The sequence below is a fragment of the Notamacropus eugenii genome, chromosome X (genome assembly GCF_028372415.1).
Source record: "Notamacropus eugenii isolate mMacEug1 chromosome X, mMacEug1.pri_v2, whole genome shotgun sequence".
Classification (NCBI taxonomy): Eukaryota; Metazoa; Chordata; class Mammalia; order Diprotodontia; family Macropodidae; genus Notamacropus; species Notamacropus eugenii.
The window spans coordinates 25188481-25201825 of NC_092879.1; the positions used below are offsets into that span (position 1 = coordinate 25188481).

Consider the following 13345-nt stretch of genomic DNA (forward strand, 5'->3'; position numbering starts at 1 on the left):
GGTAGCAAGGCTTGGAAGGCTCTTCCATTACAGACTGTAAGGCCTCGGATGGTCCTGAGAACAACCAATCGATTGATCAACCTTTACATAGTCAGTAGGCACTGACTACGTGTCAGGCACTGTGCTAAGAGCTAGGGATACAAAACAGAGACAAAAGATATTCCTGCCCCAAAGAGCTTACACCTCCATCTGACACACAGCATGCAAGTATATGTATACAAAGCAACATACAGGATAAATGTGAAATGATTAAAGGAAGGAAGGCACTGGAATGAAAAGGGGCTGGGGAAGCATTCCTACAGAATGTGAGGTTTTAGTTGCAACTGAAAGGAATGACTCTTTTTTCTATGCTCAGAGTTCCAGTGTATACAGAATTACAAATAAAGGGAAGCCAATTGTCATAAATATATTTAGTATATGAGGTACAACATAAAATGTAGTATAATTTATTTCAGTAAAATAGTGATCTGAAAATATACATCCTGAGGGACCATCTTTCAGGAGTGGTGAATATCAAGTGCCTACTCTGGTTCCAAAATTTTTTTTGAAAGGAAAACATGTGTGAAAACAAAAAAGAGCCCATGCTGTGTCTTGAAGGGTTAAGGCTACTGTAGGCATCACTATTGTTTTCAATAAAGGATCACGATCTATTGAAAAAGAAACAGGCAAAAAATTCAACACATAACATTTGTGTGTTCAAGAAAGTATCCTGTTCATACGGAGATATAATTTAATACACTCAAATTCAAAAAGAAGTGAAAAAGAAAATTGGAAAGTTTAACAAATTCTAAAATGTGTATTTGCAAGACAATTGAAAACCTCGCATTGCCATTGCTTATAACAATTTATAAATTTAAGAAATTCCAAAAATTGGGATGAAAGTCTAAAACACACACACACACACACACACACACATAGATTATATATAGAGAGACTTATATATATATATATATATATATATATATATATATATATATATATATACACATACACATATATATATATGTGCCCTCTGAAAAAACTAATTAACTGCACTGCCTTAATCTGACAAGACAGCTGCTGATTTGTGATTATTGTAAATAAAGGATGAGGTGCTATATAACTGCTAAGACCAATTTGAATATAATTCATGAATACAATCTGTTGATCTCTTCTTCCCTCCTTTTATGGATATAAGCATTTACAGTTGTATATTTGCCCTCAAGTATTGCCTATTCTGCATCCCACAAATTGTGGTATGTTATTTCATTTTTGTCATTTTCTTTAATGAAATTATTGGTGCTATCTTTACTTCTTTGATCCACTCATTCTGTAAAAGTAGATGACTTGGTTTCCAACTAACTTTTAACCTATGCATCAAAAGTCCTTTATTATATGTATTTTACTGCATTATGATCCCAAAGGGATGTCTTCAAGATTTTTTCTTTTTGGCCGTTTTTCTGAGGCTTCTATGCCCAAACACAAGGTCATTATTTTGTAGCTCCCATGCAGATCAGATAAAAAATGCTATCCTCCTTTTTATTGCCATCCAGCATTCTTCAGAAGTCTACCATATCTAACGTTGCAAAATTCTATTTATCTCCTTATCTTCTCTTTCTGATATTTAATAAATTAAATTTATCTAGGTCTGTCAGGTGGTAAATTGATAGGCCCTGCTATCAGACTGTTACTGCCTATTCCCTGCTATAGCCTTCAAGAATTTGGATGCTATACCATTTGATGTATATATTTTTCAGTATTGATATTAATTCCTCGTCTGTGGTGCCTTTTGGAAAAATGTAATTTCTCTGAACACCTCTTTTAATTAGCTGCCTTTGTATTTTTCCTTTGCCTCAGATGACTGCTACTCATGCCAGTTTTACTTTTGCTGAAGCATAACCGATTCTGCTCCAACACCTTGTTTCAACTCTGTGTGTGTGTGTGTGTCTCTATTTCCCATCTCCCTTGTAAACAACACCTTGTTGGACTCTGGTTTCTCATCCATTTTCCTGTCATCTACCATTTTGTGGGTGAGGCCATCCATTCACATTCACAGTTAGGATTGTTAATTGTCTATTTCCCTCTATACTCTTCTACTCATCCTTCTCTATTTTCTCCTGCGAATTTTCTCCGAACATGAAGTAACAGTATAAGAGTCTGTTTTGTTTCTGAGCACTGCCTCCCTTAACCATCATTCCCTCTTATTGTATCCACCTCCACTTTCTCTTAGCCCATTCCCCTCCTACTTCATTGTTGAGATTGATAAATTAGTTTCCTGACCCAAATTTGTGTGTGTGTGTGTGTGTGTGTACGTGTACGCGTGTATGTGTGCATGTGCAAACATACACACACACACACACACACACACACACACACACACACACACACACACACACACACCCTCTTCTCAGATTCAAGCAGTTCAGATAAGAGTAAGGGTCAAATATTGCCTACTCTGTGCCCCATACTTTCCTTCCATTGTAAAAACTCTCCTTGAGAGTCTCTTTTATGGAAGTTAACTTTCTCCATTCTTTCTCTCCCTTTCCCCTTCCCCCAGTGCATACGTTTTTCCCACCCTTCTTCTTTGGAGATTATACTAACATAAGAGACCCAAACCCATGCCCTCTGCCTTAGTAGACTCCTTCTAAGTGCCATAACGATGATTATGTTCTTAGGGGTTACATGCATCATTTTCCCACATGGGAATCTAAACAGTGTAAACTTGTTCAATTGCTATGATCTCTCACTCATGTTGACATTTTTATATTTCCCTTGAGTCTTTTGATGGAATGTCAAATTTGTTATTCAGCTCTGGTCTTTTCTTCAGGAATGCTTGAAGGTTCTCTATTTCATTAATTACCCATTTTTACCCCTGTAGGATTATACTCAGTTTGGCTGGGTAGGCTCTCTATGGTTGCAATCCTAGCTCCCGTGCCTTCTGGAAAGTCATATTCCAAGCTCTCCAGTCCCACATACCATATTTCAGTGCATGACGGTCACAGATTTTCAGACAAAATGTTTTGCGGAAAAGTGGGGTGCAACCATTATGTAAAGGTTTTGAAAAAAAAGTTGTACCAGGGTTACCTAAAAATCATTTAGTACAAACTGCCTTTGGTGCAAGAATAAGAATGTATGGAATACTCATGAATATAGGTTAAAATTGGGAAGATGCAAGTCTTACCATTTCAAGTGCCTGACCATGGTGGCTTCACCTGCCTACCACTTCCCCTGCCACTTCAGTTTTTCACTGGGTTGAGTAACAATACCATTAGTCCTGGAGCCCTCTAAAGAAACCACACAGGTTGGCTCTGGGAAAGACACTGACAATGCCTGTGTGCTAAGAACTCTAGGCTCCTAGCTCACAATGTGGGGGAGATAAATGTGCACCCATATGCCACTGGGGAATACCTTGCTCCTTTGTAAACTTTTTTGTGAACAGAATTATGCCACGTGATTACACAACGAAAGGGTATAAATCAAGTTTTGCACTAAATAAGCAACAACAGGCTGTGACAATTATGCGGTGGCAACAGTTATGCAGTGTAATACGGTACAATCTTGTGTGATTCTGAATGTGGCTGCAGAGTATTTGAATTCTTTCTTTCTGGCTGCGTACAGTACCTTGACCTAGGAGCTCTGGATTTTGGCTAGAATATTACTGGGAGTTCTCATTTGAGGATTTCTTTAGCAGGGGGACCAGGAGACTCTCAATTTTAGCTCTCCTCTTTGGTTCTAAGATACTTGGCCATTTTCCATTCATGATTTCTTGAAATAGGATACCAAGGCTCTCTTTTAAACCATAGCTTTCAGGTGGTGCCCAGATTCTTGAATTACCTCTCTCAGCTCTGTTTTACATGTCACTTACTTTTCCTAAGCTATATTAAATATTTTCTCCTATTTTCCAGTCTCTTCACTTTGTTTCTACTATTTTTTGATGTCTCATGGAGTCAATAGTGCCCAATTGTCCAATTATCATTTCTAAGGTGTTGTTTTCTTCATGGAGGTTTTCCATTTTTTTTTTTTTTTACCAGTAGGCCAATTCTGATTTCTAAGGAATTATTTTCTTTGGTATTTTTTTGGGAGATTCCTCTTCTTGATTGTTAATTCTCTTTTCATAAATTTTCGCTCATCCTTCAATCATTTCCTCAATTTTTCTTATATCACTCTTGTTTTCAAGACATTGTCTTCTTCTGAGTTTTTCTGCTGAGCTTTCCTGTCACCATAGTAGCTTTGTATGCTCAGGTTCTTTTTGTTTGCTCATTTCCTTAGCCTCCATCTTCACTTTGGATTTTATGTTAGAGCTGGGCTCTGCTCTCCTCTGGAGGGGAGGACTGGGCTGAATTTCTGTCTATTATGTCCTTCTGCTTTCACAAGTAGACCTAGGGATCTGTAGCTTTTTGATGCCTTCAGAGTGGTGTGATCCCATGACAGGTCCGGTCACTGTCCTTATGACCTGGGCTCTGGTCCTTACTCAGGTAGGGCAGCTGCTTCCTCATGACTACCACCACTCTTCTCCACCTTGGAACTGCGACTCAGCACTGTGTAATGAGTGACAGAGCTAACAATTGGCACCTGACCCTGCGCCCAGGAATTGAAAAGGAATCTACTTAGTAATCCCCTTTCCTTCCTGGGCACCGGTGCCGCTGCTGCCATCACCACTGCTACGCCGCACTGCTGCTGCCTGCCCAACAGCACCCTCAGGTGCCACATCCGCCATACCAAGGGCAACCTACACTCCAGCGTTGGCACGCTTCTCTTCCATCTTCTTCATCTGCCTTGGGACTTAATGTGACTTTTTCTTGACTTTCCTACCCAGAAATCTATTCAGTGTTTTCTGGGGTCTCTTTGTACGGGAGGTTTTGGGGGAGGTTTGACTGTTGTGATTATTCAGTCTGCCACCCTCACTCTGCCCCCCAACATGGAATTGTGAATATACTGTGCCTAATCTGAATGTAAATGAAAAAAATGTAAAAAAATAACGGCCTTCAAAACTTTAATCAAAGGCAGTCTTTCTAACAGGAATGGTTGTTTCACAGGTTATTGTTATGGTGAGTGAATGGGCCGTATTTACAGAAAAAATAATGCAAGTACATATGATTCACAAGGGAAGCAATTTCTGATTTTAAATAACTCTGCTTCTAAGGTATACAAGGATTTAATATACTAAAAACAATTACATAACTGAAAAGGAAAAAACATGTGAAGAATAGCAGAAGAGAAAAGACCTTTGAACGTGAAATCACTATCCCGGAATGGGTTTTAGAAAGAGCTTAGGGTGGAGAATTTCCAGGCTGCGAATTCAGAGTCTGGGCTCTGAGCAACAAAACTGAGAGGTGACATAGTGTCTAGGATACAACACAGAAGAAGGCACATCCAACATAGCATCTATGAGAGACTGGGGGCTATTTGGGATTCATGGGTTCTAGCTGGATAGTGCCATGCAACCCAGAACATCAAAGATGGCAGGGAATGTGGAACACACAAAGATGATCAGGGCCAGAAAAGTGACAGTGTCTGGTTCAGTAGGATCTCAGCACACAGGAGGGAGGGCCTTGGAGATGCCAGAGAGGGACAAGAGAATGGCAGAGCTAGCAGGATACATATTGCTATTTTTCAGTGGTGTCTGACTCTTCTGGACCCCTTTGTGCTGTTATTGGCAAAGAATATGGCAGTGGTTTGCTATTTCCTGCTCTAAGTTATTTGACAAAAGGGAAACTGAGGCAAACAGGGTTAAGTGACTTACCCAGGGTCACTCAGCTAAGAAGTGTCTGAGGTCAGATTTGAACTTGGGTCTTCCTGACTCCAGGCCCAGTGATCTATCCGCTGTGCAACCTGGCTCAAAATAAATGGGAAGTATCTGTTGAAACAAATAAGGCTAGCATATAGTATGCATTTTTAAAGGTTCAACTTTAAAAGATTTAAACACTGTATTATCATGATTTGACGTAATAATATGTTGTAACATGTACTTATTTAACAGACATGAAATTTAACATGATAAACCTGAATAGAAAAGCAGAAGAGGAGAAAAAAGTCTTATCACTTTAGTGAGCAGAATTTGAACATAAAATGGCAAAGCTGGCAGATGCTTTAGAACAAGATTGATGGACATGGATATACATTTCAAGAAAATATATGATAGGATAGATAAAGAGGAGAAGGGAGAATTTCAGGACTGGGATGGCAGTGAGTTTCTGAACATCAAAACTGGGAGTTGACACAGAAGCCAGAATGTGAGATAGTAAATGTAGATCTAAAAAGGAATTTCTGAGCTTCGACCAAATTTAGACCAAAGGAGGTAGAACCCTTCAACCTAGAATATCCAGCTTGGGAGGGGCTTTAGGACACAGAATCTGGAAGGTGGTCAGGGTCAGAGAACAAACAGTGACTGAGTCTGTGGGATGTGAACATGGGTTATATCAGGCATGGGAGAGGTCAGAGAGGACAGAGTGTTAGGGCTGGGAAGGCAGGTAGCAAGGCTTGGAAGGCTCTTCCATTACAGACTGTAAGGCCTCGGATGGTCCTGAGAACAACCAATCGATTGATCAACCTTTACATAGTCAGTAGGCACTGACTACGTGTCAGGCACTGTGCTAAGAGCTAGGGATACAAAACAGAGACAAAAGATATTCCTGCCCCAAAGAGCTCACACCTCCATCTGACACACAGCATGCAAGTATATGTATACAAAGCAACATACAGGATAAATGTGAAATGATTAAAGGAAGGAAGGCACTGGAATTAAAAGGGGCTGGGGAAGCATTCCTACAGAATGTGAGGTTTTAGTTGCAACTGAAAGGAATGACTCTTTTTTCTATGCTCAGAGTTCCAGTGTATACAGAATTACAAATAAAGGGAAGCCAATTGTCATAAATATATTTAGTATATGAGGTACAACATAAAATGTAGTATAATTTATTTCAGTAAAATAGTGATCTGAAAATATACATCCTGAGGGACCATCTTTCAGGAGTGGTGAATATCAAGTGCCTACTCTGGTTCCAAAATTTTTTTTGAAAGGAAAACATGTGTGAAAACAAAAAAGAGCCCATGCTGTGTCTTGAAGGGTTAAGGCTACTGTAGGCATCACTATTGTTTTCAATAAAGGATCACGATCTATTGAAAAAGAAACAGGCAAAAAATTCAACACATAACATTTGTGTGTTCAAGAAAGTATCCTGTTCATACGGAGATATAATTTAATACACTCAAATTCAAAAAGAAGTGAAAAAGAAAATTGGAAAGTTTAACAAATTCTAAAATGTGTATTAGCAAGACAATTGAAAACCTCGCATTGCCATTGCTTATAACAATTTATAAATTTAAGAAATTCCAAAAATTGGGATGAAAGTCTAAAACACACACACACACACACACACACATAGATTATATATAGAGAGACTTATATATATATATATATATATATATATATATATATATATATATATATATATATATATATATATACACATACACATATATATATATGTGCCCTCTGAAAAAACTAATTAACTGCACTGCCTTAATCTGACAAGACAGCTGCTGATTTGTGATTATTGTAAATAAAGGATGAGGTGCTATATAACTGCTAAGACCAATTTGAATATAATTCATGAATACAATCTGTTGATCTCTTCTTCCCTCCTTTTATGGATATAAGCATTTACAGTTGTATATTTGCCCTCAAGTATTGCCTATTCTGCATCCCACAAATTGTGGTATGTTATTTCATTTTTGTCATTTTCTTTAATGAAATTATTGGTGCTATCTTTACTTCTTTGATCCACTCATTCTGTAAAAGTAGATGACTTGGTTTCCAACTAACTTTTAACCTATGCATCAAAAGTCCTTTATTATATGTATTTTACTGCATTATGATCCCAAAGGGATGTCTTCAAGATTTTTTCTTTTTGGCCGTTTTTCTGAGGCTTCTATGCCCAAACACAAGGTCATTATTTTGTAGCTCCCATGCAGATCAGATAAAAAATGCTATCCTCCTTTTTATTGCCATCCAGCATTCTTCAGAAGTCTACCATATCTAACGTTGCAAAATTCTATTTATCTCCTTATCTTCTCTTTCTGATATTTAATAAATTAAATTTATCTAGGTCTGTCAGGTGGTAAATTGATAGGCCCTGCTATCAGACTGTTACTGCCTATTCCCTGCTATAGCCTTCAAGAATTTGGATGCTATACCATTTGATGTATATATTTTTCAGTATTGATATTAATTCCTCGTCTGTGGTGCCTTTTGGAAAAATGTAATTTCTCTGAACACCTCTTTTAATTAGCTGCCTTTGTATTTTTCCTTTGCCTCAGATGACTGCTACTCATGCCAGTTTTACTTTTGCTGAAGCATAACCGATTCTGCTCCAACACCTTGTTTCAACTCTGTGTGTGTGTGTGTGTCTCTATTTCCCATCTCCCTTGTAAACAACACCTTGTTGGACTCTGGTTTCTCATCCATTTTCCTGTCATCTACCATTTTGTGGGTGAGGCCATCCATTCACATTCACAGTTAGGATTGTTAATTGTCTATTTCCCTCTATACTCTTCTACTCATCCTTCTCTATTTTCTCCTGCGAATTTTCTCCGAACATGAAGTAACAGTATAAGAGTCTGTTTTGTTTCTGAGCACTGCCTCCCTTAACCATCATTCCCTCTTATTGTATCCACCTCCACTTTCTCTTAGCCCATTCCCCTCCTACTTCATTGTTGAGATTGATAAATTAGTTTCCTGACCCAAATTTGTGTGTGTGTGTGTGTACGTGTACGCGTGTATGTGTGCATGTGCAAACATACACACACACACACACACACACACACACACACACACACACACACACACACCCTCTTCTCAGATTCAAGCAGTTCAGATAAGAGTAAGGGTCAAATATTGCCTACTCTGTGCCCCATACTTTCCTTCCATTGTAAAAACTCTCCTTGAGAGTCTCTTTTATGGAAGTTAACTTTCTCCATTCTTTCTCTCCCTTTCCCCTTCCCCCAGTGCATACGTTTTTCCCACCCTTCTTCTTTGGAGATTATACTAACATAAGAGACCCAAACCCATGCCCTCTGCCTTAGTAGACTCCTTCTAAGTGCCATAACGATGATTATGTTCTTAGGGGTTACATGCATCATTTTCCCACATGGGAATCTAAACAGTGTAAACTTGTTCAATTGCTATGATCTCTCACTCATGTTGACATTTTTATATTTCCCTTGAGTCTTTTGATGGAATGTCAAATTTGTTATTCAGCTCTGGTCTTTTCTTCAGGAATGCTTGAAGGTTCTCTATTTCATTAATTACCCATTTTTACCCCTGTAGGATTATACTCAGTTTGGCTGGGTAGGCTCTCTATAGTTGCAATCCTAGCTCCCGTGCCTTCTGGAAAGTCATATTCCAAGCTCTCCAGTCCCACATACCATATTTCAGTGCATGACGGTCACAGATTTTCAGACAAAATGTTTTGCGGAAAAGTGGGGTGCAACCATTATGTAAAGGTTTTGAAAAAAAAGTTGTACCAGGGTTACCTAAAAATCATTTAGTACAAACTGCCTTTGGTTCAAGAATAAGAATGTATGGAATACTCATGAATATAGGTTAAAATTGGGAAGATGCAAGTCTTACCATTTCAAGTGCCTGACCATGGTGGCTTCACCTGCCTACCACTTCCCCTGCCACTTCAGTTTTTCACTGGGTTGAGTAACAATACCATTAGTCCTGGAGCCCTCTAAAGAAACCACACAGGTTGGCTCTGGGAAAGACACTGACAATGCCTGTGTGCTAAGAACTCTAGGCTCCTAGCTCACAATGTGGGGGAGATAAATGTGCACCCATATGCCACTGGGGAATACCTTGCTCCTTTGTAAACTTTTTTGTGAACAGAATTATGCCACGTGATTACACAACGAAAGGGTATAAATCAAGTTTTGCACTAAATAAGCAACAACAGGCTGTGACAATTATGCGGTGGCAACAGTTATGCAGTGTAATACGGTACAATCTTGTGTGATTCTGAATGTGGCTGCAGAGTATTTGAATTCTTTCTTTCTGGCTGCGTACAGTACCTTGACCTAGGAGCTCTGGATTTTGGCTAGAATATTACTGGGAGTTCTCATTTGAGGATTTCTTTAGCAGGGGGACCAGGAGACTCTCAATTTTAGCTCTCCTCTTTGGTTCTAAGATACTTGGCCATTTTCCATTTATGATTTCTTGAAATAGGATACCAAGGCTCTCTTTTAAACCATAGCTTTCAGGTGGTGCCCAGATTCTTGAATTACCTCTCTCAGCTCTGTTTTACATGTCACTTACTTTTCCTAAGCTATATTAAATATTTTCTCCTATTTTCCAGTCTCTTCACTTTGTTTCTACTATTTTTTGATGTCTCATGGAGTCATTAGTTCCCAATTGTCCAATTATCATTTCTAAGGTGTTGTTTTCTTCATGGAGGTTTTCCATTTTTTTTTTTTTTTACCAGTAGGCCAATTCTGATTTCTAAGGAATTATTTTCTTTGGTATTTTTTTGGGAGATTCCTCTTCTTGATTGTTAATTCTCTTTTCATAAATTTTCGCTCATCCTTCAATCATTTCCTCAATTTTTCTTATATCACTCTTGTTTTCAAGACATTGTCTTCTTCTGAGTTTTTCTGCTGAGCTTTCCTGTCACCATAGTAGCTTTGTATGCTCAGGTTCTTTTTGTTTGCTCATTTCCTTAGCCTCCATCTTCACTTTGGATTTTATGTTAGAGCTGGGCTCTGCTCTCCTCTGGAGGGGAGGACTGGGCTGAATTTCTGTCTATTATGTCCTTCTGCTTTCACAAGTAGACCTAGGGATCTGTAGCTTTTTGATGCCTTCAGAGTGGTGTGATCCCATGACAGGTCCGGTCACTGTCCTTATGACCTGGGCTCTGGTCCTTACTCAGGTAGGGCAGCTGCTTCCTCATGACTACCACCACTCTTCTCCACCTTGGAACTGCGACTCAGCACTGTGTAATGAGTGACAGAGCTAACAATTGGCACCTGACCCTGCGCCCAGGAATTGAAAAGGAATCTACTTAGTAATCCCCTTTCCTTCCTGGGCACCGGTGCCGCTGCTGCCATCACCACTGCTACGCCGCACTGCTGCTGCCTGCCCAACAGCACCCTCAGGTGCCACATCCGCCATACCAAGGGCAACCTACACTCCAGCGTTGGCACGCTTCTCTTCCATCTTCTTCATCTGCCTTGGGACTTAATGTGACTTTTTCTTGACTTTCCTACCCAGAAATCTATTCAGTGTTTTCTAGGGTCTCTTTGTACGGGAGGTTTTGGGGGAGGTTTGACTGTTGTGATTATTCAGTCTGCCACCCTCACTCTGCCCCCCAACATGGAATTGTGAATATACTGTGCCTAATCTGAATGTAAATGAAAAAAATGTAAAAAAATAACGGCCTTCAAAACTTTAATCAAAGGCAGTCTTTCTAACAGGAATGGTTGTTTCACAGGTTATTGTTATGGTGAGTGAATGGGCCATATTTACAGAAAAAATAATGCAAGTACATATGATTCACAAGGGAAGCAATTTCTGATTTTAAATAACTCTGCTTCTAAGGTATACAAGGATTTAATATACTAAAAACAATTACATAACTGAAAAGGAAAAAACATGTGAAGAATAGCAGAAGAGAAAAGACCTTTGAACGTGAAATCACTATCCCGGAATGGGTTTTAGAAAGAGCTTAGGGTGGAGAATTTCCAGGCTGCGAATTCAGAGTCTGGGCTCTGAGCAACAAAACTGAGAGGTGGCATAGTGTCTAGGATACAACACAGAAGAAGGCACATCCAACATAGCATCTATGAGAGACTGGGGGCTATTTGGGATTCATGGGTTCTAGCTGGATAGTGCCATGCAACCCAGAACATCAAAGATGGCAGGGAATGTGGAACACACAAAGATGATCAGGGCCAGAAAAGTGACAGTGTCTGGTTCAGTAGGATCTCAGCACACAGGAGGGAGGGCCTTGGAGATGCCAGAGAGGGACAAGAGAATGGCAGAGCTAGCAGGATACATATTGCTATTTTTCAGTGGTGTCTGACTCTTCTGGACCCCTTTGTGCTGTTATTGGCAAAGAATATGGCAGTGGTTTGCTATTTCCTGCTCTAAGTTATTTGACAAAAGGGAAACTGAGGCAAACAGGGTTAAGTGACTTACCCAGGGTCACTCAGCTAAGAAGTGTCTGAGGTCAGATTTGAACTTGGGTCTTCCTGACTCCAGGCCCAGTGATCTATCCGCTGTGCAACCTGGCTCAAAATAAATGGGAAGTATCTGTTGAAACAAATAAGGCTAGCATATAGTATGCATTTTTAAAGGTTCAACTTTAAAAGATTTAAACACTGTATTATCATGATTTGACGTAATAATATGTTGTAACATGTACTTATTTAACAGACATGAAATTTAACATGATAAACCTGAATAGAAAAGCAGAAGAGGAGAAAAAAGTCTTATCACTTTAGTGAGCAGAATTTGAACATAAAATGGCAAAGCTGGCAGATGCTTTAGAACAAGATTGATGGACATGGATATACATTTCAAGAAAATATATGATAGGATAGATAAAGAGGAGAAGGGAGAATTTCAGGACTGGGATGGCAGTGAGTTTCTGAACATCAAAACTGGGAGTTGACACAGAAGCCAGAATGTGAGATAGTAAATGTAGATCTAAAAAGGAATTTCTGAGCTTCGACCAAATTTAGACCAAAGGAGGTAGAACCCTTCAACCTAGAATATCCAGCTTGGGAGGGGCTTTAGGACACAGAATCTGGAAGGTGGTCAGGGTCAGAGAACAAACAGTGACTGAGTCTGTGGGATGTGAACATGGGTTATATCAGGCATGGGAGAGGTCAGAGAGGACAGAGTGTTAGGGCTGGGAAGGCAGGTAGCAAGGCTTGGAAGGCTCTTCCATTACAGACTGTAAGGCCTCGGATGGTCCTGAGAACAACCAATCGATTGATCAACCTTTACATAGTCAGTAGGCACTGACTACGTGTCAGGCACTGTGCTAAGAGCTAGGGATACAAAACAGAGACAAAAGATATTCCTGCCCCAAAGAGCTTACACCTCCATCTGACACACAGCATGCAAGTATATGTATACAAAGCAACATACAGGATAAATGTGAAATGATTAAAGGAAGGAAGGCACTGGAATGAAAAGGGGCTGGGGAAGCATTCCTACAGAATGTGAGGTTTTAGTTGCAACTGAAAGGAATGACTCTTTTTTCTATGCTCAGAGTTCCAGTGTATACAGAATTACAAATAAAGGGAAGCCAATTGTCATAAATATATTTAGTATATGAGGTACAACATAAAATGTAGTATAATT

At 39.4% G+C, this 13345-nt stretch overlaps 1 long non-coding RNA gene across 16 annotated transcripts in view; it reads right to left on the reverse strand.

The window, feature by feature from the left end:
* The window catches only part of LOC140515338 (uncharacterized), a 107919-nt gene that overhangs the window by 74874 nt on the left and 19700 nt on the right, over positions 1-13345 (reverse strand). For 15 of the 16 annotated variants that reach the window (XR_011970976.1, XR_011970971.1, XR_011970967.1 and 12 more), the window contains exons 4-5: positions 12173-12261; positions 5723-5811 (exon numbers count right to left, since the gene is read on the reverse strand). This is a non-coding gene — a long non-coding RNA (uncharacterized lncRNA). Of the gene's footprint in view, positions 1-5722; positions 5812-12172; positions 12287-13345 lie in introns of all 16 variants that reach the window. The other variant, XR_011970977.1, reaches the window with a different exon arrangement.